The 27165-nt window shown below is 44.8% G+C and overlaps 1 pseudogene; it reads right to left on the bottom strand.

The window, feature by feature from the left end:
* The window catches only part of LOC111980093 (myoferlin-like), a 62161-nt pseudogene that overhangs the window by 30712 nt on the left and 4284 nt on the right, over nt 1-27165 (bottom strand).

Here is a 27165-nt window from a genome sequence, read left to right as displayed (position 1 = left end):
CTCTGACAGACATTGTCATTGGACATTGACACAAAACTGATTGATTATGAGCCTCTTCCCAGCAGCCAAATCTGAGAAAAACTATTTGAAAAGACATCAGTTTCTGATTATAATGACGTCATTTCAACCAGTTTCGTTTCAATATCCACTAACAATGTCTGTGGCATCAGTTTTAACTCTCTGTACACCTTAGTAACTGCATGAAGACTGTCTTGGTCCTGCTGCAGTACTCCTGTACTATTATCATACCACTATTCCAGGGGTTGGCAATTAGATTCAGCAGCAGGCTGATTTTTGATGGATCGGATGGTTGGGAGCCGGAACATAATTTGAATAATTTGAACACTGCAAATTGACCACAACTAATTCCAAAAAGAGATTGTATTTGAAAATAATACTTTTATACCTTGATTACATTGATACATGATCACGTCACTTTTTATTTTATTTGTGTGAATACTTGGGTACAGAATACCTAAATTAATACTTTTTTTTACTGCAAAAATTTTAAATTTAAAAAAATCCTATTTATTCATATATATATACAGCCCTTAACCATGGTATATTGGCCATATACCACACCCCCTTGGGCTTTATTGCTTAATTATACCACTACTAATACTACTACTACTACTACTTAAACAAGTACTACTACCTATTAGCACTAATATTACTAATACTTGTGATAATAGTAGTAGCATGATCAGAAGTCTCTGTTCTCCATCATAATACCTGCATTAAGATTGTATGGGTCCTGCCATAGAATTTCCCTACCATTATCTTACTGCTATACTTACTACTACTACTACTACTACTATTATCACTAGTATCAGTCTGTTCTCCATCCTAGTACCTGCATGAAGATGGTCTGGGTCCTGCCACAGTATTTCCCYCAGGCCTGCTCACTGTAGGTGGAGTAGAGGATCTGATTGGCTGGGAGACGGGCGTACGCCACCCTCCTCTCTCCACGCAGCATCCAGATCACCACGTCAGGCATACTGTTCTGGGGCTAAGGGAAGAGTGAAAGACAGGTATGAAAGAGAGATTATTAAGAGATGGGGAGAGAGAGAGTTTTCCGTTGACAGTAGAAGAGAGAGAGAGAGACAATTCAATTCACAAGCTGGTTCAAATTGAGTGGGGTTGGCACTGGGGAGAGAGAGAGTTTTCCGTTGACAGTAGAAGAGAGAGAGAGAGACAATTCAATTCACAAGCTGGTTCAAATTGAGTGGGGTTGGCACTCCCATAACAAGTCATGGCATCCTCAAAATAAGGGCACGCCCTTACTTTAAGGACATTCCAATATTGAATGTGCTATTGAACCCTGAATGTTGTGAGAATGTCAATGTCTTGTTGCTCCTGACCTCCTCTGCAAGCTGTTTCAGTCTCTCCAGCCAGTCCTCGATGTCTGTCAGAGTGGCTATAACGTCAGTGGCCTCCTCCTTCAAGTGTTTGGCCATCTCTCTGATGCTGGCCACCGCCGAATCACGCAGCTTCTTAATCTGGACGTCCAGCGCCGTCAGGTTGGGCCTGCCCTCAAGCTCTGGTACCTGAAAGCTATCAGAAGCTATAATGAGGCTACAGAAACTACACTGAAGCTATCAGAAGCTTTAAAGCGTTAAGAACCTATATGACGCTATAAGAACCTAGCATTAATTAAGCAATCAAAACCTAGCATTAAGCTATCAGAAGCTAGTGTTCATCTATCAAAACGTATCATGAAGCTATCAGAACCTAGCATGAAACTATCACAACCTAGCATGAAACTATCACAACCTCACATTAACTAACGAATGTGAAGCTAGGGTGAAGCTATCACAACCAAGCACAAAGCTACCAGAACCTAGCATGAAATTATCACAACCAAGCATTAAGTTATCAGAACATATCATGAAGCAATCTGAATCTAGCATGAAGCTAGGATAAGTTAGAAGGAAGCTAACAGAACCTAGCAAGAAACAATCATAAGCTGAGATACGATCGATGAATGTCTTACTTGCTCAGATCCTCAATCATGTGGTTGATGAGTTTGAGCCAGATCTCAGCCAAGCGCACCTCTGAGGCTTTGGCAAGGATGGCTGTTCTCAAAGAAGTGAGGTTGGATTCCTGGAAGAAATGACAACAAAATAATAAAGTTGCAACAACTGAGAATTATCCCARGATTGGTTGATTMATTATTWGATTGGTCGATTTGTTGYAAGTGTTTCTCACCAGTCTATCTGCGATGTAGAGGATGATGTTGACTGAATCCAATCGGTGGCTAATGTCTTCCCAGAAGGATGTGAGGATGACAACAGGTTTGGTGTCAGCCCAGGGCAGGTAATAGTAGTGGTTACCTACAGGAGAAACAGAACTAAGTCATAATCCAGGTCAAGCTGCAGAGTGGTATATACCTGTACAACTTGACAATTTAGTCCTGCTGTATGGGGATGTCTCTACTGCATTGGGAACAGCAATGCAGTTTTGATAGGCATGAATGGTGCCTTCGGAAAGTATTCAGACCCCTTTACTTTTCCCACATTTTGTTTGGTTACAGCCTTATTCTAACCTTGATTATATCGTTTTTCCCCTCATCAATCTACACACAATACCCCATAATGACAAAGCAAAAACAGGTTTCTGAATGTCCTTGAGTGCCCCAGCCAGAGCCCGGACTTAGCCCGATCGAACATCTCTGAAGAGATCTGAAAATAGCTGTGTAGCAGCACTGCCCATCCAACCTGACAGAGCTTGAGAGGATCTGCAGAGAAGAAATGGGGGAAACTCCCCAAATACAGCTAAGCCAACCTTGTAGTCTCCTACCCAAGAAGATCCAAGGCTGTAATCGTTGACAAAGGTGCTTCAACAAAGTACTGAGTAAAGGGTCTGAATACTTATGTAAATGTGATATTTCCTTTTAAACATTTTTAATAAATAGGCAAACATTCCTAAAAACCTGTTTTCGCTTGTCATTATGGGGTACTGTGTGTAGATTGCTGAGGAATTTGCTTTATTTCATCCATTTTAGAATAAGGTTGTAAAGTAACAAAATGTGGAAGAAGTCAAAGGGTTCAATACCTTCCGAAGGCCCTGTATGTTTTCCTGTTTTCATATGCATGACTGTGTATAGTTTGTCTGCCTTGTCCCTTTAGAATTGACAGCTAAATAAACACATGCTCTCGAAGCATGGTTGTTAAAAAGAGCTTTATTTTGTAAACATTCAGATATCAGGTCTAATCAAGGTCTAATGTGTTGCCATGGGCTGTGAACAATAGCTAGCACACCAGGAGGGTACCCATCAGGATTGAAGAACACTGGTGTATAGTCTAGTTTTCTCACCTCAAACACAGCACAGCTGTATTGGGTTGTGGATGCCAGCGGCATGCAGGTGAGTCCAGCTTGTTGCCGTAGTTACCGATGCTGACCTCGAACTGGATTGGCCACCGGGCTCCTGGAGCATGCAGGAGCTGTGGAACACAGCACACAGCGAGAACTTCCTCCTCCGCTGGTACTTCTGAAAGCACAAACAAGAGGTCAGGGGTGCTTCATTCCAGTGTACATTCATTAAAGGTGTGTATTGTGGGACTAAATCAAAATTGGATTTGGAAACACTGGTCTACACACAAGACATCTGGATGGAGGGTAAACTTTTCCCTTCTAGCTTTCTCTGTATCCATTTCTCATCAGTTCTTCTCTAAGTTTTGCAAGTTTCGTACCAGGGTTGGGGTCAATCGAATTGAAGGAAGTCAATTCCGGAAGTAATTTGAGTTACTTTGAAGTAAATAGCTTCTACCCTACAGTTTATTGAGAAGTCATGTAAAATAGATGCCCTTTTTTAAATGATTGAACTGGAATTTCAAATTACTTTTTAAATTGACTGCCTTCAATTGAAATTGACACCAACCCTGTTTCAGACCTTTATAATACATGAAACAACAATATCCCAGCTATGACAGGGTCCCACCCTCTCTGTGTACCTGGGCCACCAGGATGTCATCACTGGAGATGTCGTCCAGCTTCCTGTCAGCTTTGCCCTCCAGCTGAGTGAGAAGCTCGATGAGGACTCTGCCCCTGTAGGCCACCCCTTCACCCTGGTAAGACAGACAGACAGACAGACAGACAGACAGACAGACAGACAGCAGACAGACAGACAGGACAGACAGACAGGACAGAAGACAGACAGACAGACAGACAGACAGACAGACAACACAGTGATACTGTAATCGTGTTGCTAAACAAGATGTTCCTATCAACACAGGAAATAACTTGAGAAAAAATATTTATTTTTGTGAAGGAAAAATGTATGACAATTGTGTTAGACAACTGTACTGTGTGCTTTAAAGCTATTATCCAAGTGGAACTAGAACCGGACTATCTGGATTTGAGGAATCGAAGTATGAAATGTGGCAATCCCACATGTGTTATACATTGAAGGGGGGTATATATAAATTGGACACCTGTATGTTTTATAGATTAGATACGCTTGCCAAGAAACTCAGCAGAAAAGAGAATACTGATCTAAACCAGATGTTCCTTGCCTATATAAGCTAAAATGTATTTTTGTCTAAGAGAGTCCAATTCTGTCTGCGTCCAGAAAAGGTCTCCCCTGCACAGGTCACTATTGAATAAACCCTGGGTAAATGCTTAATAGTTTTCTCGACTACAAGAGCTGATTTTCTACAACAATTTGAATTCTGAATCTTAATAATGACATGTTTCTGTGAGAGAGAAGTGCATGTTAGATATGCAAATATTTACAATAAGAAAAAGGAATAACAAAACATCCTGCCAGAGCAGAAGCACTTGTCTTCAACCCCAGGGATGGTCTTACCTTGCCAAAGTTGAGTTCCTCGTACGGGTCTGGGAGGCCAGTGAACTCCCTGGGACTGCCGTACAGGTTTAGGTAGCAAGGCCCAAACGCTGGGAGGAAACCCACCTCCGCCTCCCCACTGCTCACTGTAATAAAAAGGCAGGTTCTCTTTGTGAAATGGTTTGCTACAGATATTTTGAATTAATGTAATATTTACTCCAGTCCATTGCCAAGTACAGTGTAATTAGCCTGGCGACCAGACTCTGAGCGATAGTGTTAACAAACCAAGTCAAACGTTATTGGTCGCGTACACATAATTTGCAGAAGTTATCAAAGAAGCAGTGAAATGCTTATGTTTCTAGCTCCAACAGTGCAGTAATATCTAACAATACAAAACAATACAGACAAATCCAAAACAATTTAAAGAAAGACATTTAGAAATATCAGAATGAGTCTGGAATATAAATATACTGTATATACTGTATGTATGTATGTATGTATGTATATAATGGTGTGTATAGACAGTATGGACAGTATATGAATAGAAAAGGTGTGTACAGCAGTAGTTATATAGGATGAGCCTTGACTAGAATACAGTATATACATATGAAGTGAGTAAAACAGTGTTCAAGTGACCAGTGTTCAATGACTATGTACATACAGTAGGCCAGCAGTCTCTAAGGTGCAGGCTAGAGTACAGGGTGGTAGCCGGCTAGTAATAGTGACTAAGTTCAGGGCAGCCTACTGGGCAGAGGCCGGCTAGGGGTGACTATTTAACAATCTGATGGTGTGGAGATAGAAGCTGTTTTTCCGTTATTTCCCCCCGTTTTTTTTTTGTTTTTTTTACGTGGTAATACAATGTGGTCTGGTGCCTATGTTACAACTGTATTCAAATTTTAGTATTTACAAATGCTGTCCCTGTTTGACAAAAGCAATAAAAAGAAAACATTTTATTGTCACACTCCAGATCGGTGCAGTGAAATGTGTTGTTTTATAGGGTCAGCCATAGCAGTAAGGCACCCCTGGAGCAAATTAGGATTACGTGCCTTGCTCAAAGGCACATAGACAGATGTTTTCACCTTGTCAGCTCGGGTATTCAACAAGGGACCTTTCGGTTACTGGCCCAAGACTCTAACCGCTAGGCTACCTGCCACCCTATAGGGAGGCTTTATACAAAAAGATGATGGTTCTTTACCTTCAGATGACAGATTGGTGCAATTTTCAGCAGGTGTATCTGTTTGAAGGGACAGATGCAATGTGGATGAGACAGGGAACACTCACTCACACACACACACACACACACACACACACACACTCACACACACAAACAGTGAGAGAGAGTGAGAAAGAGCGATACCATACCTTCAATCTCACCACCAGATGAGGCTATTTTGGTCAGATTTAGAAATGTGGTTCCTATCACATCATTCCTGGTCAGACGATCCCTGTGTGAAAAGTTCAATATGTTTTTAATAAACGTTCATACGAGATCCATGTCTTCAAACTCAAAGTAGCAGCATTTAAAAGTGAAGGTATACATGAATGCGGATAGTGTAATACACAGTAAACCGTTATAGATATTGTTTGAAAATCCAAACATACATATCTGTCTTCCAGGGAGGATAACCAAAGTCTTACCAGTCAAATACAGTCAACTTGATGCTTTCACACATGGATGGGAACTAAAGAGGGAAATGAGAGCATGTTGTGTTTGTCTGGCGTCCATTTATATCACCCAATTGTGTTGTGGTGTACTACATGTAATACGAGAGAGCTAGTTCATACCTTGACCTGAAGGTTGATCAGCTGGTTCCACTCAGGATTGGCATTTTTCTCGATAATTTTGGTGCACAGCTGAAACCAAAACAATGTCATCATTAAGCAACATCAAACCAAAGATCTGAAAATATTTGCCTAACGACTTGCGTTTTGTCTTTCTCTTGCATTCTAGGAGTTCTGAGTGTTAGCTTTACCTTCTTGCCAGCGAAGCTGACCTCCAGAAATGGATCAACTAAGTTTTTCTTATCGCCTTCCCCTCCAAATACTTGTTTCACAGTCTGTACAAATGCATCATCCACTGTAAGATGGAATTAATGGATGTTAACATACACCAACATAAAAAATAACAGACGTTCAATCAACGTTTTGAAAGAATAGGCCCACTGATAACAATGTTGGATTACTTGAAATTAATTTCCAGATTCAAAAATAACCCTTAATCACTTGGTGTTTGCAGATACGTGCAATCAATATGGTGTTGGCTGTTCATACTAACTTCTGCCATATTGCTTACACGTTTCCTTTACCTAGAAATATGCATACCCAATGGGGTAGGGGGTAAGGGGCAAGTGATAGGTGGAAGAAACAAGAGGTTTAGGGATAAGGAAAGGGGCAAGAGGTTGTTTTTGGACTGGACTAAATGATACTTTGCTGCTGATGGAGGAAGAAGGATATACACGTACTCTGAGGCATGTCCTCTGCACGGTACACCTTCAGGTTGAGAGTGACCAATCTGAGTGTTACCCCAGCCGGCACCAACAGATTAGTCTCTATGTCATCATCTTGCTCCTCGTTCCGCTCTCTCTTCTCAGTCTGAACACACAGGAGAGGAGAGGAGAGGAGAGGAGAGGAGGGGAGAGGAGGGGAGGGGAGGGGAGGGGAGAGCCTTGATGAAATATGGTATGTTGTATGTAGTTGTAGTTGTATAACATATTGATATTGTATACACATTCTACTAAACTTAGCAAAAAAATAAACCTTCCTTTTTCAGGACCCTGTCTTTCAAAGATAATTCGTAAAAATCCAAATAACTTCACAGATCTTCATTGTAAAGGGTTTAAACACTGTTTCCCATGCTTGTTCAATGAACCATAAACAATTCATGAACATGCACCTGTGGAACGGTCGTTAAGACACTAACAGCTTACAGATGGTAGGCAATTAAGGTCACAGTTATGAAAACATAGGACACTAAAGAGGCCTTTCTACTGACTCTGAAAAACACCAAAAGAACGATGCCCAGGGTCCCTGCTCATCTGCGTGAACGTGCCTTAGACATGCTGCAAGGAGGCATGAGGACTGCAGATGTGGCCAGGGCAATAAATTGCAATGTACGTACTGTGAGACGCCTAAGACAATGCTACAGGGAGATAGGACGGCCAGCTGATCGTCCTGGCAGTGGCAGACCACGTGTAACAACACCTGCACAGGATCGGTACATCCGAACATCACACTTGCGGGCCAGGTATCAGGATGGCAACAACAACTTCCCGAGTTACACCAGGAACGCACAATCCCTCCATCAGTGCTCAGACTGTCCGCAATAGGGTGAGAGAGGCTGGACTGAGGGCTTGTAGGCTTGTTGTAAGGCAGGTCCTCACCAGACATCATCGGATGGCAACAACAACTTCCCGAGTTACACCAGGAACGCACAATCCCTCCATCAGTGCTCAGACTGTCCGCAATAGGCTGAGAGAGGCTGGACTGAGGGCTTGTAGGCCTGTTGTAAGGCAGGTCCTCACCAGACATCACCAGCAACAACGTCGCCTACGGGCACAAACCCAACATCGCTAGACCAGACAGGACTGGCAAAAAGTGCTCTTCACTGATGAGTCGCGGTTTTGTCTCACCAGGGGTGATGGTCGGATTCACGTTTATCATCGAAGGAATGAGCGTTACACCGGGGCCTTTGCTCTGGAGAGGGATCGATTTGAAGGTGGAGGGTCCCCTATGGTCTGGGGCGGTGTGTCACAGCATCATCGGACTGAGGTTGTTGTCATTGCAGGCAATCTCAACACTGTGCGTTACAGGGAAGACATCCTCCTCCCTCATGTGGTACCCTTCCTGCAGGCTCATCCTGACAAGACCCTCCAGCATGACAATGCCACCAGCCATACAGCTAGTTCTGTGCGTGATTTCCTGCAAGACAGAAATGTCAGTGTTCTGCCATGGCCAGCGAAGAGCCTGGATCTCAATCCCATTGAGCACGTCTGGGACCTGTTGGATCGGAGGGTGAGGGCTAGGGCCATTCCCCCCGAATGTCCGGGCGATTGCAGGTCCTTGTGGAAGATGGGTAACATCTCACGAAAATGAAATTGTGCAGTCCATCGCGCCGAATGCATGCTAATCCCTAATCGCAGTGTGGACCACACACTTGACGCCTGTACCTGTCTGTCGGAACATATGTCATTTATAAGCTCAGCTTGTTGAATCCCTCTTAGTTATGTTCTAAATAATTAGACATGTTGCCTTTGCTGACAATAACGCGCATGTAAAAGTGCAGACGTTTTATTTCTCATTCTTTGTGAGTTATAACTAAATATCACTAATCATCTAAAGTAAATGCGTAGCAGAAGCTAGAACCGAAACGCCAGCTGACCCGTGTTGCTGTGAATAACGCACTAGTGACAGATCATACGGCTGCTCTCATCCTCATGTCCCCCCCACCCCAGATTGACATGCGTCGACTTCCAGGTAACCTTGGCCCCGACCTGAGAGTCTAGGGGTACTCCGAGAAAGCAATCCTCATTATGGCGGGGCTGTTGAACCATACAAGAATAGTACAACATTCAACACAAGAACAGACAAAGGATGTTTTGAAGTCTTGAAAGTCAAGATATATCAGTACTTGTTTCCTGTGTCACCTTCTTCGTAAAGATGGAAGCTACAGCTTCGTTCGCATCTTGTCCCAACCATCCAACTCGTTAAATAAAATAAAGTCCCTGGTTATCCTAACATTGATTTTAACCAGATTCCAACATTTTCACTTCTTATTCTACTAAAATGCCATATCTCTTGTTGACAAACCTCAGATTAAATCATCAACCAAATAGATATCTCCGCGCTCTATATGCATGAACGGTGCCATCACAGTAATATATCAAGTACCTGTATAAAACACGTGTGGTAGTGTACTGTACTTTGTAGCCAATCCATGTTGAACAATGGATTCTGTCTGATTTATCCAATGTTTTGGCTAATCGTCTGTAATGAAAGCGCAACGATAATAAGATCTCGGTATGAATCTCTGATTGACTTGCTCCCCTGTAAATAAACTAAAATTCAAATACCCTTTTGTAAATTAGATGTAAGCGATAACTTTAAGAAAATGTATAGTGTCACCCTTGAACTGGCCCCCATTAGCTTCTCGGGGACGTGGATCAGACTGAGGGAGTAGAGTAGAGAGAGGAGAGAGAGACCGAGGAGAGAAGACGACGAGAGCGAGAAGAGAAATGGAGAGCGAGAGAGACGACGAGAGCGGAGGACGAGAGAGAGAGAAGAGAGAGAAGAGAGCAGAGAGAGAGAGAGACGAGAGAGAGAGAGAGAGGAGAGAGAGAGAAGAGAGGGAGAGACAGAGAGAGAAGAGAGAGAGACGAGCGCGAGAAAGAACGAGAGAGGACGAGAGAGGAGGCAAGAGCAGAGACGACGAGACCACAGAGAGGCAGAGACGGAGAGAGGAGAGAGAGAGAGAGTAGAGTGGATGTTGAAACAACCCAGCCTTAGTTCTTAAAACGCTTTCATAGTTATCCACAATCAAGAGTTTTAAAATGATTGATTTACTGAGGTTCAAAACAATTAAGAACACCTGCTCTTTCCATGAAATCAAATCAAATGTATTTATAAAAGTCATTTTACATCAGCAGATGTCAAAGTGCTTATACAGAACCCAGCCTAAAAGCCCAAACAGCAAGCAATGCAGATGTAGAAGCACGCTGGCTTGGAATAACTTAGAAAAGGCCAGGAACCTAGGAAAACCTAGAGAGAACCAGGCCTCTTGAGTGGTGGCCAACCTCTTCTGGTATGTCAGGTGGAGATTATAAATAGTACATGGCCATTAAGGTCAGATTGTTCTTCAAGATGTTCAACACGTTCATAATGACCAGCAGGGTCAAATAATAATTATCACGTGATGAGAGGGTCGAACAAGTCAGCACCTCAGGAGTAAATTGTATTGGCATTTCGATAGCCGAGCATTCAACCGGTCAGACAGCAGAAGCGGTAGAGAGGCGAAAGAAACGAGGGAGGGAGTGAGGGAGGAGGGAGGGAGGGGAGGGAGGAGGGGGAGGGAGGGAGGGAGGGAGGGAGGGGAGGGAGGGAGAAGCGAGTCAAAAACAACAGGGTAGTGGGGGGCATACTTAAGTTCACACAGGACACCAGATAAGACAGGAGAATTCACCAGATAGGACGACTGACCCTAGCACCGGCACACCCGTTGCAGCATAGATACTGGAGGCTGAGACGGGGGGGGGGGGGGGGGGGGAATCGGAACTGTCGACATCCAGACGGGCAACATGCGCGCCAGATTAACCACTAAAGCACAGCCCCCACACCACTAGAGGGATATCAACACACCACCAACTTACTACCCTGAGACAAGGCTGATTATAGCCCACGAAGATCTCCTCCACCGCATGAGCCCGAAGTGGTGCAAGACCAGCAAGAGGAAGATCACTTCAGTGACTCAACCCACTCAAGTCAAGTATAGCAGAATAAGCCTAGCACAACATGATGCACCCATCCTAGGGACGGTATGGAAGAGCATTAGTAAGCCAGTGACTCAGCCCCCGTAATAGGGTCAGAGACAGTGGAGAGAGAGGAGCCAGCCAGGCAGAGACAGCAAGGGCGGTTTGTTACTCCAGTGCCTTGTCGTTCACCTTCGCAACCCTGGGCCAGACTACACTCAATCATAGGACCTACTGAAGCGATGAGTCTTTAGTAAGGACTTAAAGATCGAGACCAAGTCGGCGTCTCTCACATGGATAGGCAGACCTTTCCATAAAAATTGAGCTCTATAGGAGAAAGCCCTGCCTCCAGCTGTTTGTTTAGAAATTCTAGGGACAATAAGGAGGTCTGCGTCTTGTGACCGTAGCGTACGTGTAGGTATGTACGGCAGAACCAAATCGGAAAGATAGGTAGGAGCAAGACCATGTAATGCTTTGTAGGTTAGCAGTAAAACCTTGAAATCAGCCGTAGTCTTAATAGGAAGCCAGTGTAGAGAGGCTAGCACTGGACTAATATAATCAAATTTTGGGGATCTAGTCAAGATTGTAGCAGACGTATTTATCACTAACCGAAGTTTATATGCCACAGGGGGCCTGTAAACAGTAGCTATACAACGGGATTGAGTGGGCTGCATAGATTTCATGACTAGAAGCTCAAAAGAAGAAAGTGCAGTCATTTATTTTTGTAAATTGAAATGTTCTGTTGTAAGTGTTAGCAACACCACCGCCTTTCCCGGATGCGCAGGGGATATGGTCACTAGTGTAACCAGGATGAGTGGCCTCATTTAAGACAATAAATTCATCAGGCTTGAGCCATGTTTCAGTCAGGCTAATCACATCAAGGTTATGATCAGTGATTTCCTACACTTAAATTGCCCTTGCCTAACGATTGCGTCTGAAGCCGAGCTTGCAACTTGGCTATCCTCACCAAAAGGCAATGGTTCTCCTGTCTTTTTTCAGCCGGGGAGGTAATGCAGATCTATGTCCAAATAAAGCATCCGGGGTGAAAAAGTTCAAATAAAAAGTTGTGTGAATACAAAACTAAGACATTGGTACATTTGTTAAATACAGAGTTTGATAAAATAGTTTAAAAGTTTGGCAGGTAGCCAAGTAGCAACAAAAAGTACTGCAGTACGGAGACAACACAGAAGTGACATAGACTAACAGACTGACCGGGTGAATCCAGGTTAAAGTTATGATCCCTTTTTGATGTCACTTGTTAAATCCACTTCAATCAGTGTAGATGAAGGGGAGGAGACAGGTTGAAGGAGGATTTTTAAGCCTTCAGACAATTGAGACGTGGATTGAGGGTGAATGGGAAAGACAAAAGGGCCTTTGAAAGGGGTTTAATAGTGGGTGCCTGGCGCACCGGTTTGTGTCAAGAACTGTGACACTGCTGGGTTTTTCATGCTCAACAGTTTCCCATGTGTATCAAGAATAGTCCACCACCCAAAAGACATCCAGACATCTTTTTTTTCCTTTACTTAACTAGGTAAGTCAGTTAAGAACAAATTCTTATGTTCAATGACAGCCTAGGAACAGTGGGTTAACTGCCTTGTTCAGGGGCAGAATGACAGATTTGTACCTTGTCAGCTCAGGGATTTGAACTTGCAACCTTTTGGTTACTAGCCCAATGCTCTAACACTCTAGCCTATCTTAACACAACTGTGGGAAGCTTTGGAGTTGACATGGGCCAGCATCCCTATGGAAAGCTTTCGACACCTAGATTCCATACCCCAACGAATTGAGGCTGTTCTGAGGGCAAAAGAGGGTGCAACTCAATATTAGGAAGGTGTTCTTAATGTTTTGTAGACTCAGTGTATATCATTCTATTTAAACCATACTCTGGATGACCTCCCAACAGTCAGATACACACCATATAGATCAAGTGGAGGATCTTGGAGCAGATGACGTGTGTGCGTGTGTGAATGTGTGTGTGAATGTGTGCGTGCTTGTGTGTGTGTGCCAGAGGAAGCTGGTGGGAGGAGCTATAGGAGGACGGGTTCATTCTAAAGACTGGAATGGAATTAATGGAACAGTATCAAACACATCAACCATATGGCAACCACATGTTTGACTACGTTCAATGTATTTCATTCCAGCCATTGCAATGAGCCCATACTCCAATCGCTCCTTCCACCAGCCTCCTCTGGTGTGTACATACATGTGCGTCTCTCTCGTTCTGTCTGTCTGTCTGTCTGTCTCTATGTATGTGCATGTGAGTGTATGTAGTCATTCAGGACATGTTTTATATTAATCCTAGTTGATGACATCGTTTCAGGAGGAGAGCTTTAAGCTTCAGGCAACACATCTAATCCACATCTGGAACTGTTGCCTCCACAGTGCACCTCACACCTCCACCGCGCCCTTCCCGCCATCTTGCGGCCTCTCTTGCCTTCCTGGCATTTACGGCTTTTCCAGATGCGCCATTCCGGCATCTGCGACCTGTATCCCTCATCCGCCTGAACCATGGAGTTCTTTACACCGGGCTGGGGGTGGTCTACCCTCGTCCTAGTTGCCTTGCCATCCTTCAACCCACCTCCAGTTCTCAGAGTGACGACGACGTGGCTCCCTCTTGACCTGCTCAGGTTGACGTGGCTCCCTCTTGACCTGCTCATGTGACGTTGGCTCCCTCTTGACCTGCTCAGGTTGACGTGGCTCCCTCTTGACTGCTCAGGTTGACGTGGCTCCCTCTTGACCTGCTCAGGTTACGTGGCTCCCTCTTGACCTGCTCAGGTTGACGTGGCTCCTCTTGACCTGCTCAGGTTGATGTGCTCCCTCTTGACCTGCTCAGGTTGACTGCCCCTCTTGACCTGCTCAGGTTGACGTGGCTCCCTCTTGACCTGCTCAGGTTGACGTGGCTCCCTCTTGACCTGCTCAGGTTGACGTGGCTCCCTCATGACCTGTTCAGGTTTGCTTCCCCCGTGCCTTCCTACAACTGCTCTGTGCTCAAATCCCTACCCCACCCGACCCCTACTAGCCGGGACTAGCTTGCTGCATGCACTCTTGGCCAGTCATGGTGGCCGCCACTCAACAACTCCTGGGCTTGCTAGCCTTCTCACTCCCCAGAGTGTTATTCCCATCAAGGGCAGCATTCCTTTTGGGGGCAAACAACTTTAACCCTTCGTGCAGGTTTCAAAACACTCATTCGACAAACATGGTGATCCATTGAAAGATGGACCAAGACTTGGAAAATAAGCCCACTGTCACGAAGGTAACCTCGGATCAAGATGATGCTAAAGCTACAGACCTAGCTCCAAAGAACTACCTGGCTAAAGACTTGGGAGGATATTCACCGGCTCCTGGAAGAACTGCCATAAGAGAACAACGACCATCTCTCTCTCTCCACTTCTATCTTTCCCTATGCTGGGCAGTCCAGATCACACTTTGGTCCATGACCAGGGCCTTTCCCTGCACTGGGAAGTCCAGTCAAACCTAGTCAACAACTGACGGTTGGCCTTATCAGGAAGGGGGATCAGCACAACCTTGGTACACGATCAGGGGCTGGGCCTTCCTTACACTACCTTCTCACCCCTTCCATTCCCTTTGGCTCATGTCGCCTCCTCTGTGCTAAACGCACCATCTGACACTCAATGTGCTCCACTCTAGAGCACGTCTACAGCAAGTACTTCAACCAGGTCGAGTAGGTGACAAAGCTTATTCACCGAAGTGCAACTTGGTCAGTTCAACTTGGCGCCCTCCTGGAGCTCTGGCACCTCACCTGGGCTAAACTCTGGACCTCCTGAACTTCCTCCCTGCACTCCACACCACCAGGTTCCCTTCTCGCAGCCTACTACTCAGACCCAGATAGAACAGAGCCTCTTGCTGTCACTGTAAGGTCATCACATGGTCTTCCCCACAGCGTCTTGCCACGGCGAGACAGAAAGAGCCTTCGGCTTCCACTGTACTCCATCACATGTCCTTCACCACATGCTTCACACACCCCAGGATGGGTCTGAGCCACCCACGGGTGCCCATCTTTTCTCCCATGCAGTGTCTTCACGCACCGACTCCACTTGTACCAGTAGCGACCTCGTTGTCAGAAAGTCTTTCTCACTCTTGTATAAGGGCAGGGGGGGGGGGGGGGCAGCACAACCTTGGCTTATGGCTCGGGGCTGATCCTTCTGGGGGGGCAGCTACCAACCCGATCACCGACAAGGGTCTGGCCTCCCCATCACCTCCAGGCTTCCTGCACAATGGTGGGCCAGCTCAACACCTTCCTGCATGTTCATCAGATCCATGCTCACACAACCTTGGCTTACAGCCGTGAGTTGGCACTGCCAGCAGGCTCAGCACAACCTCAGTCCATGACTGGCAGCTGATCCTGCAGGGAGGACAGCTACCAACCCCGATCCTAGCCTCCCCGTCCACCATCCATGCCAAAACCCTCTTACCATACTCCAACTACTACACCTTCTGACATGTTCGTCAGATGGAGAGAAGCCGAACTCGTGAACACACTGAATATAGACGATACTCAGCCTGAGAGGGAGTGTTGTACTTACCCGAATACTGATATAGTCGTCTAAAAGCTCTGAAGGCAGCATGTTGACATTGAAGAAGAACATCTGTGGAGAGGGTTTATAAATATGTTGATATATACAGTATTTTCATAGTTTTTTTAGGTACATAGTAGAGAGTTAGGCATAACCATGACCATTTTCCATAGCTTTCTATACTCTTGATTTTGAAGGAAATTCATACAGACATGCTGTCGCAATTGTATCGTAATTGACTAGGTTGAGAAAATGCATGTGAGAGGTCAAGGGTGATAGATAATGTATCTAACGGAGGATTCCGTTTTAGATTTACTCAAACACATCACTGTTGCAGAGAGAGAAGATCCGAATGGAACTCACTGAAGCAGGAGAAGGAGGAGTGCATTGAGAGAGGGATCAGCAGGACAAGATAAAAGAGGAGCAGGAGTCAAATAGACAAGCGTTTAAAGGGGTGAAAAAGACAGTCAATCAAAAGATGAAATACTGAAACAAAGATTCCCTTCAGTGCAATCAGAGAAGTGTAACTTTGCCCTAGTGGTTTTGATTTTGGAGTGTAAGGGCAGTTTAAAACCATAGAGTTATGAAGAGATTACCTCATCAAAGAAGGGATTGTTTCCTCGTCTGATCCTGGTTCTGTGGGTCTGTCCGCACACATTCACTTTGACAATCGGTTTGACGTTGTTTCCCGGCAACTGTCGGCCCTCGATAACTCGAACACGAATCTGCTCATTGAAGACAACAGTGTAAGAGAGTTTAACTAACACTGAGTGACTTCAACAAACACAAAATTCCTTAATTATGCCTTTTTTAAATTTAATTTGTCAATAATAGGAGAGGTCAAAGAGGACCCGCGGGTGCTGTTCTACTACAAAATGCACATCTCCTTCCTTTTTTCCTTCCTTCCTTGAGGCAATCACTGATCTGTTCGTGATTGGAGTGATGAATGCATAGTTATCATATTGCTGTCACCTCTCACACCTATACAGATGAGTGATTACCTCAAGTAAGATCAAATGGGATGAAGGACACATTTCATAAGTATTTAAACAGGGCCCCACACAACCATCCAGGGCTGCATCTCTATAGTCCTTTGCTCATCTTCTCTCCCACTGATCTGAAAGAACTGGAGGGTGAAAGCCACCATCCACCATACTGCTTTCATCTCTCCTGTGGTTTCAGATCAGTGCAAATGAAGGAAGAGAGATGAGGAGGGGAGGATACTTTAAACTTTTGACATGCACTTCATGTGCAAGCTATGTACTCTACCTGGAAGTCCTGCGGCTTGTTGGCCAGGGCCCGGTGTCTCTTGCGGCTGGTCCGGACAGGCCTCTGGTTGGGGTTACCAGGCTGGCCAGGTGTGGGTGGAACTCCAGGGGTCCCCATCTGACCCCCTAGGGATCCCTCCTCCCCATCCTCCCCTTCCTCACCCCCACCTGGGAAGCCAGAACACACACACACACACAGTCTTGTACAGCTAACCTTGTGGGGACATACAATTCAGTCCCATTCAAAATCCTATTTTCCCTAACCCCTAACCCTAAACCTAACCCTAATCCTAACCCGTACTCTTACCCTAACCCTAACCTTAACCCTAACCCTAACCCAAAAACCTAAACTTTATCCTAACCCTAAACCTAACCCTAGCTCCTAACCCTAACCCTACAACTAACCCTAGCTCCTAACCTTAATATTTAACTAAATTCTAACCCTAACACTAATTCTAACCTTAAACCTAAACCCCCTAGAAATAGCATTTGACCTTGTGGGGACTAACAAAATGTCCCCAGTTGGTCAATTTTTACTTTGTTTACTATTCTTGTAGGGACTTCTGGTCCCCACAAGAATAGTTAAACACGTCCACACACACACACACACACACACACACACACACACACACCACACACACACACACACACACACACACACACACACACACACACACACACACACACACACACACACACACACACACACACACACACACACACACACACACCAGTCTTGTACAACTAACCGTGTGGACACACAATTCAGTCCCATTCAAAATACTATTTGCCCTAACCCTAAACCTAAACCTAACCCTGACCTGTACCCTAACCTTAACCCTAAACCTAACCCTAGCTCCTAACCATAACCCTAAAACTAACCCTAGCTCCTAACCCTAAACCTAATTTTAACCTAAACCCTAAACCCCATAGAAGTAGAATCTGACCTTGTGGGGACCAACAAAATGTCCCCAGTTGGTAAAAACATTTTAGTTTACTATTCTTGTGGGGACTTCTGGTCCAGGTGACCTGTGCTCAGCATATTGTCTGCTGAGAGTACTTGTGTCATGTGTATATTAAAAAATATATATACGCTACCATCCCTACCCTGATTCGAGTAAACTAACAGACAACATTGCTTCTACTGCTACTTACAGCTATTTTCACTCATATCTACAGTACCTGTAGTTAAAGAATTAGACACACAGACATATTCCTAATTTCCTCTTTCTTCAAGTGCTGGATTTTTACCCACAGCGCCAATTCAACCATTCAATCTGAACTCCAACCCTCCGATGTCCACAGATTCACCCATCTTTCCCAATATAATGCCATTTTGCTATTTCCTTTTGCAATATATCCATCCATTTTTCTATGATGTCTTATGAGTCCTGAACCTCCCTATTTGTAACATTTCTACCAATATTGCCCCAAAAATAAATACTTTACCCAGGAGTAAAATTATATTTCCCATTGACTGATCGTAGTTTTTCAGATCACCTAACAATACAGTTTGCAGGTCCATCTGTAACCTGATATTATGACATAACAACCATTCCTGGACCTGACTCCAAAAGCGAGCCACAGATGGAACGTACTACAAAGTATGTTCTATTGATTCTGTTTCCTTGTGGCAGTCTGCAAAAGGCTGTGAGTGTTGTTTTTCTTTTCAATTTGCATCCTCCATTTCCATAAACAGCAAGCAGCCTTTCACTTGTGTAATGAAACCAGACAAGCCAGTACCACTCCAATACTTCCTACCAACCAAAGCCTAAAACCACAACATCACCTCATTAGCCTGGTTCTGGGTTGCATTCATTAGAGACCAAATTGTGAGAAAAAAAACTCTGAAACAAGTAGGGACTACCTGAAATGCAAGCTTTTGTTTTCCGTTTTCAAACGTTTCCTGTTGTGTGCCCTAATGAACACAACCCTGGCTACCACATCTGTTTGTACTTTATGCTCGTTACATGACATTGAACAACAGAGGAGTTGGCTAACACACAAACAAATCTGGGAACCAGGCTACCACTGCAATACCAAACCCAAACATACCACTGCGATAGCTGCATACTTTTCCCAAACTACATGTATAAGAGTTGATTTACATTACCGGCATAACAAAGACATTGGAACGATCTCATGAGAGAAGGACACCATTTTGCTTAACCAAAACAAAAGATGGTGTGCCACATATTTGTTATGTTAAACTGACCTGTGTCCCCATACGACTGGTCTTCATCAGTTTGATTGTTAGGGTTAGGAGTTGTGTTAGCTGGCGGCTCATAACCTATCATCAAATTAATGGTCGCCTAAAAAACAGATGGGATTAATTGTCAACATGCTGCTTCAAGACAATGTCTCAATGTACTGACAACTTTAACTTACATTATTTTACATTGACATGATATGGCCAATGATCAAGAGGTTTTAACCTAGTTATTATATGCATGGGGTAGTTCTGACTGGGACTCAGGCATGGGTCCAGCAACTGTCAACCCAACACCTTAGCAGTTACGCCAAGAGACCCGCACCTCTTGACAAGGCTCCTAGGTGTTGGGTTGAGGTGTCTACTCCAATCAAATCAAATTTTATTGGTCACATACACATGGTTAGCAGATGTTAATGCGAGTGTAGCGAAATACTCGCTACACTAGCCCCTCCCTTCAGGAGAACATCTCCCCAAGCTTCTTTATTCCAAGTCCTTCATGTGTACACGCCTTTCCGATGACCTTATGGGCGCCATCCCACCTCTTACACCAATGTAGGGAATTTGTGTGTTTGTTCTGACCAGGACTCGAACCCGGGTCCAGCGATTGTCAACCCAACACATTAGCCGTTAAGCCAAAAGCACCGAACCTCTTGACAATGTCACTACAATAAAGTGTATTATTGGTTACACTTCATTTACTTTTAAGAATAAGCCAATTATAAATGCTTATTCATGTTTATAAATCTTGTTCATTCTTGAAGCTGTTCATTCTTTGTGACACAAGTGTGTAGCCATAGAGAAACTCACCCCAGTGTCCTGTTTCTTCTCATTGACCAGGGACAGGTTCTTTGCTGGGAGGGACTTGGTGTGACCATGAGCCAGGTCTAGGAGAGCGATCTTAGCTGAGCCAATAAATCTGGAATACAGGTAAAAGGTAATGAGCACCTACTGTATTTATGTGATATGAATCTTTCTTGTGGAAACGCATACAGTAACATAGTAATATCATACCCAGATCACTTAAACAAATGTATGTATTATGCTTGCTGGTCTACTGCATAAAGAGGTGTAGATTTCCTCTGTTGTTTGTGTACAATGATGTATGTCATTTTATATGTATGAATATATTTGTTTTTTTGACTAATCACAGGCAGTATCCAGTTCTCATTTGTACTTCTTTCAGAATTGACAAATCTAGCAACAAGTCCTATAGAGCAGTTATATTTGCCACACAGATCTGATGAAAGTCCCTTATGAGGGAACTGAGGACTAGCTAGGAAGGTACCATGGGTTCTTTATTACGCAATCAACCATGATTAAGAATCACGTTGCATTGCTTAATATCAGTTATTCCTGTTATGTATACATAGCCACCACTGTGCCATGCAGCCACAAGTTAAAGAAGTGTGTATATGTCAACATATTGTTGATACCATTGAGGCACTTTGCTTGTACTGGACTGGAGGTACTCAAGAAAGCAAAGTGATAGGATGGTGGCGAGAAGACGACTTTCCTGTAACTGAGTGATCTTCATAAGCTGTCACAATGATAAACATCAGCCTAGCTTAGCTTATTTTGGCAATCATTAGAGCCTTCCCCGGAAAACACTGGGAAAAATGTCATCTGTGCTCTGTAGTGAGGAACAACACTCGATCCCACAGACAAGGGCAAAGAATCATGAAAGGGAGGACGAGGAAAGACTAACCGTTGGGAGCAATTAGCATCTACCACAGGCATGCCTGTAGTCTGGCCTTGTGTATCAGGCTAAGGGGAGGAGAGAGACAGGAGAAAGAGAGTGAGTGAGTGAGTGAGTGAGTGAGTGAGTGGAGTGAGTGAGTGAGTGAGTGAGTGAGTGAGTGAGTGAGGAGTGAGTGAGTGAGTAGAGTGAGTGAGTGATGAGTGAGTGAGTGAGGAGTGAGTGAGTGAGTGAAGGAGAGAGAGAGAGAGAGGAATTGAATTGAGAGAGACAGAAGGAGGAAGGGAGAGATACAATGTAAGTGAATTGATAGAGAGGAGGGAGAGAGGGGATAGAGAGAGAAGAAGGAGAGGAGAGGAGAAGAAGAAGACAGGAGAAGGGAGAGAGAGGGAGAGAGGAGAGAAGAGGGTGGGGGAGAGAGAGAGAGAGGAAGGTGGGATGTTGTCATGCCTCTCCCCTCTTGGCTATGTCACCTCAGTGTTGAAGTAATTTGTCATCACACACAGAAAGATAAACAATCATGCGTTAAAACACGTCCTGGAAATGAAGTTGAACTACAAGGTCAGCGGTAGAGATCACGCCTTGGCGTTGGAAGCAGCTACTCTGAAGCTGAGAGAGGAATGCTCTTTGAGTCTTTTTTTTATTCCTCTTGGAATTTTACACTTTTCAAATTTTTTCTTCACTCAGTTAGTTGGCACTTGACTTTTCAAAGGCGAGCAGACGCATGCAAAATACCATTTTTGAATATTTTCCCCCTGAGGAAATGAGTTGACTGTTACTAATGATATGGAACACACACTACCTGTCAGCACACTAGTTGGCTATATTTATGCACTGGGTAGTGGCTAGTTCCTCTTTTATGAGTCTAAAGCAGTTCCACACCATGAAGATAAATAATACAGTATAATATGGAGTTCTTTCTTTTGCTGATATCAAAGGCCCTGCTGCTAACTGTGCCAGTCTATTTGTGCTATCATGTCAACTCTTTGTCACTCAATGTCATGCCATGTTTGGATTGACAATGAGTAATGGAGTTGGCAAGAGCAGGCTATAGTTAACTGTCTAGTGTCTGGCAGAAAAAACATACTGTATATATCCATGTTTGTATATCATTTAGGACTTTTTAGAATTCTGACATTGGATATGGAGGATTTAAAATGACTCAACAGGACAAATTATTGTATATATGGTGGTCACTAGGAGATGTCCTTATATCCAAAACAACCCCCCACCCCCTTATTGAGTGTGTGTTTATACTGAATGAGTCAACCTCACCCATATACACACACATCTGCAAAGGGTTATCAAGCATACTCAACCCCCCATCTGCCAGTGACAAGCCTGTGCAAGCTCTGTAAGTTTGCTTGTGTTTGAGTCTGGACTCTGCCAGTGCCCCCCGACATTGTAGAAGATCAAAGATGTGAGTCACTCTCATTACCATAGCCTGCTCTCTCTCTCTCTCTCTCTCTCTCTCTCTCTCTCTCTCTCCCTCTCTCTCTAGACATCTAGATTAGAGTTCCTGCTGAGAAGTGGTGAAAAGCATGTTGCTAAATAGAGGCTGCTCATTACGTGACTTAAAAATGTCACAATGGAGATGGAACAACAATGAAGCATCAATACAGCTTAGATATGTTTCATCAATCTAAAATCACTAATATGTGAAGTAAAAAGCATTTTGATACCTGTTTCTCTTGATATAGAGAAGACACATGAGAGGCCATTTTGAATCTATTGAGTTTGAAGTGATTTGTGCTCATGGTGAAACAATAGCCTTTTGGAGAGAGAAAACGGTTTCATCATAGAGAGAGACAAATCCTCCTCACATAGCACAGCGAGTCTGAACACGGAGGCAGGTACAGGGTGTGGTAGAGGAGCTGTAAGGGGTTGTGCGACTTCAAATCCCCCCTCACTTTTCACTTACCAATGTGGTAATCATGGAAGCTCTGCGGTAACACAATTTTCCTCAACACATGTTGTCATGGCAAGAGGAGTTCCTGTAAACGTTATGTGGCCCATTGCAATGGAAAAACTTGAGCTTTTTTATGTAATTGTAGATCAACTAAGTTATCTTTCAAATACTTTTTTCTGTATCTCACGTATGGGGTAAGCCCTTCGGGACGGGATCACAAGGACACTCCAATCACACAACCTATTATAAGACGCTACGTCCCGCCCTCTAGCTCATTATCGTTTTCTTCCTTACGGAGATCACAAGCTCTCCTCAGCACGACTTGTCTCATTGTTTTCCTACTTAATTGTGAACTCGCCACTGAGGATAGGATACTGCTTCTCGTATAGAGTGTTAAGTACTTTTACCGAAAGGAAAAGTTGGGTTCTTCTCAGTTCCAGTCAAAACTAACATGGCTAACTTTTGCCCCACTTGCCCACTTAGCAGTACCTGCTTCGTGCTGCTAATTCCCACCACGGTGGAAGGGAAAAATGAGAATTTTGAGATTCAGTCCCTTATAAAAAAAGTTTGCAGTCAGAGTACAGTATAAATGCAATACACAGTATTGTTGCAAATATAACTGTATGTTGCAAAAAATCTGCATCCAAAATAACACTGTTTTTTTACTACAGTCATTTTACAGAGGAAATGCAGTTACAGTGCAGTATAACTGCAGTACACTGCATTTATTCTGCAATTACTGCGTCTGAAATACCACAGTCGACTGCAGTTACTGCACTTTTACTGTAGTTTCAAAACGGCAAACTTTTTAAAAAGGGGTTAGCCCACGGTGCAAGGCAAAGCTAACCTAGCTAGCTCACCGAAGACATACACCACACGCTTTTTCTTCAGCAGTGTGCTAGTGTAACAGTTTAACTTTAAACCGTCCCCTCGCCCCGACACGGGCGCGAACTAGGGACCTTCTGGGATCTACTTCAGGGATCTACTTCCGGCGCCGACCGAGATGGCCGCCTCGCTTCGCGTTCCTAGGAAAATATGCAGTATTTTGTTTTTTTATGTGTTATTCCTTACATTGGTACCCCAGGTAATCTTAGGTTTCATTACATACAGTCGGGAGGAACTACTGAATATAAGAGCAACGTCAACTCACCATCGTTACAACCAGGAATATGACTTTCCCAAAGCGGATCCAGTGTTTTGCCTTCCACCCAATACAATGGAACTGATCCCAGCCGGCGAACCTAAGCGACGCCGTAAAAGGGGCAAACGAAGCGGTCTCCTGGTCAGGCTTCGGAGACGGGCACATCGCGCTCCACTCCCTAGCATACTACTCGCCAATGTCCAGTCTCTTGACAATAAGGTTGATGAAATCCGAGCAAGGGTAACATTCCAGAGAGACATCAGAGATTGTAACGTTCTCTGCTTCACGGAAACATGGCTCACTCAAGAGACGCTAACGGAGTCGGTGCAGCCAGCTGGTTTTTTCACGCATCGCGCCGACAGAAACAAACATCTTTCTGGTAAGAAGAGGGGCGGGGGTGTATGCCTTATGATTAACGAGACGTGGTGTGATCATAACAACATACAGGAACTCAAGTCATTCTGTTCACCTGATCTAGAATTCCTCACAATCAAATGTCGACCGCATTATCTACCAAGGGAATTCTCTTCGATTATAATCACAGCCGTATATATTCCCCCCCAAGCAGACACATCGATGGTCCTGAACGAACTTTATCTGACTCTTTGTAAACTGGAAACCACACACCCTGAGGCTGCATTCATCGTAGCTGGGGATTTTAACAAGGCTAATCTGAAAACAAAACTCCTAAAAATTCTATCAGCATATCGATTGTGCTACCAGGGCTGGTAAAACCTTGGATAATTGTTATACTAACTTCCGCGACGCATATAAGGCCCTCCCCGCCCTCCTTTCGGAAAAGCTGACCACGACTCCCTTTTGTTGCTTCCAGCCTACAAACAGAACTAAAACAACAAGCTCCCTCGCTCAGGTCTGTTCAACGCTGGTCCGACCAATCTGATTCCACGCTTCAAACTGCTTCGATCACGTGGATTGGGATATGCTACTATACCATCTACTGCATCTTGCCTATGCCGTTCTGTACCATCACTCATTCATATATCTTTATGTACATATTCTTTATCCCTTTACACTTGTGTGTATAAGGTAGTAGTTGTGGAATTGTTAGGTTTAGATTACTTGTTGGTTATTACTGCATTGTCGGAACTAGAAGCACAAGCATTTCGCTACACACCGCATTAACATCTGCTAACCATGTGTATGTGACAAATAAAATTGATTTGATTCTGCAACATCAACAACGGTCGCCCACGAAGCATCGTTACCCATCGCTCCACAAAGGCCGCGGCCCTTGCAGAGCAAGGGGAACCCTACTTCAAAGTGTCAAAAGCAAGTGACGTAACGATTGAAATGCTATTTAGCGCGTTACCCGCTAACTAGCTAGCCATTTCACATCCGTTACACTCACCCCCCTTTCGACCTCCTCCTTTTCCGCAGCGACCAGTGATCCGGGTCAACAGCATCAATGTAACAGTTAAATAACTTTAGACCGTCCCCTCGCCCCGACCCGGGCGCGAACCAGGGACCCTCTGCACACATCAACAACTGACACCCACGAAGCGTCGTTACCCATCGCTCCACAAAAAGCCGCGCGCCCTTGCAGAGCAAGGGCAACCTACTTCAAGTCTCAGAGCAAGTGGACGTAACCGATTGAAACGCTATTAGCGCGTACCCGCTAACTAGCTAGCCATTTCAAATCCGTTACACTAGCAATAGCTAGACTATTAGGCCACAAGGTGAATGCTAGCTAGCTAACACCAGGACTAGCTTCACAGCTAAATGTCGGCCAGCACACGCTTAGAGATAGCTCATTCAACTAGCCCTTTCTACCCAGTTAGCCCACGCTGCAAGGTAAAGCTAACCAGCTAGCTCATCAAAAATGAATGCTATCCACTTTGTCTTCAGCTAGCAACATGTTAGCAAAAGCTAGGCTAATAGCCCACGGGGTGAAAGCTAGCTAGCTAATGTCAGGACTTGCTACACAGCTAAGCATCGGCCAGTACATGCATAGCCTTTAACCCTCCACTATCCAGAGCTATGGATACTACTACCCATTCACAGTGTGTACCCAGCTGGCCTCCTGTTCCCCAACAGGCTCACCCATGCCTGTGTGGGTCCATGATGTCAGTGAAGGACACACATCCTATCTGTGTTGCCTGCTTGGGACTGGAGCATGTTCTGGCGGCTCTTGCTAACCCAGACCCTGCGAGCATTGCAAGGAGTTGCCGGAGTCCAGCCTCAGCTGGAGGGTGTGCAGAGCAGCCCCCCTCGAGGCTCCTCTTCCTCCCAGCCTTCGGGCGAAGAAGCAGCCCAACAACCCCGAGCTGGGCAAAGGTTATGGGCGGTCTCCCCCCAGATATCCAGTCTCTGTTCGACAAGCTAGCAGCAGGGAAAGGAGGTATAGGGGTTTATGATGAGGAGGACAACAGTATTGTGTGACTCTTCTGCAATGAGGATGAGGAAGGGGAAGAAGACCCCAAGGCTCAGGCCTCAAGACCTTCCAGCACCCTGAGTGGAGGGCCCTCCTCTCCCAGCCTGCAGTACAGGCTAATCCATTTGTGCGAAAACGGCGAAAGAGACTGGTTCGATGGGAAGAGACTCTCATCCCGTACTGTCCCTGGGAGACAGCGTGTCCCCATGATCCCAGCATGCTTGGTGGAGGCTAAACACAACTGGGACTAACCCAGGACTAAGGTCCCACCGAGGGACTTCACTGCCATGGACATGCAAGGTATGGAGGAGCAGTGGAGCAATCTCTCGCTAACCACCTCCACCCCGAACGCTGTGCCTCCCTCACCGACACGTCTCTCCCTGGCAAGACGGAACATTTATTTTCATCCATTCTCCAGCGCCCCATCTTGGACCAACAGATCCTCAACAGCTATCTGAAAAAGTTCACATTCCTTATGCTTACACACAAAGTGCTGTCTTGCTTTGATTGTCGAGTCGAGGCGATTGGTTCACTAGTCAATTTGCAGCATTTTCACATAAGCATTCTGCCAGCACATAGGAGATTTCTCAAGTTTGCCTATCAGGGTTTCGAGTATCTCGCAGTTCCCTTCAGGATATCACTAGCCCCTCGGACGTTCAGCAAGTGTGTAGAGGTGGTCCCTAACTCCCCTGAGATGCAGAGGACACAGGATCTCCACGTACATAGATCACTACCTGCTCTGCTCCCATTAACAGAAGCAGGCAG

Source organism: Salvelinus sp. IW2-2015, linkage group LG20, assembly GCF_002910315.2.
Source record: "Salvelinus sp. IW2-2015 linkage group LG20, ASM291031v2, whole genome shotgun sequence".
Classification (NCBI taxonomy): domain Eukaryota; kingdom Metazoa; phylum Chordata; class Actinopteri; order Salmoniformes; family Salmonidae; genus Salvelinus; species Salvelinus sp. IW2-2015.
This window is presented reverse-complemented; position numbering and strand designations above follow the sequence as displayed.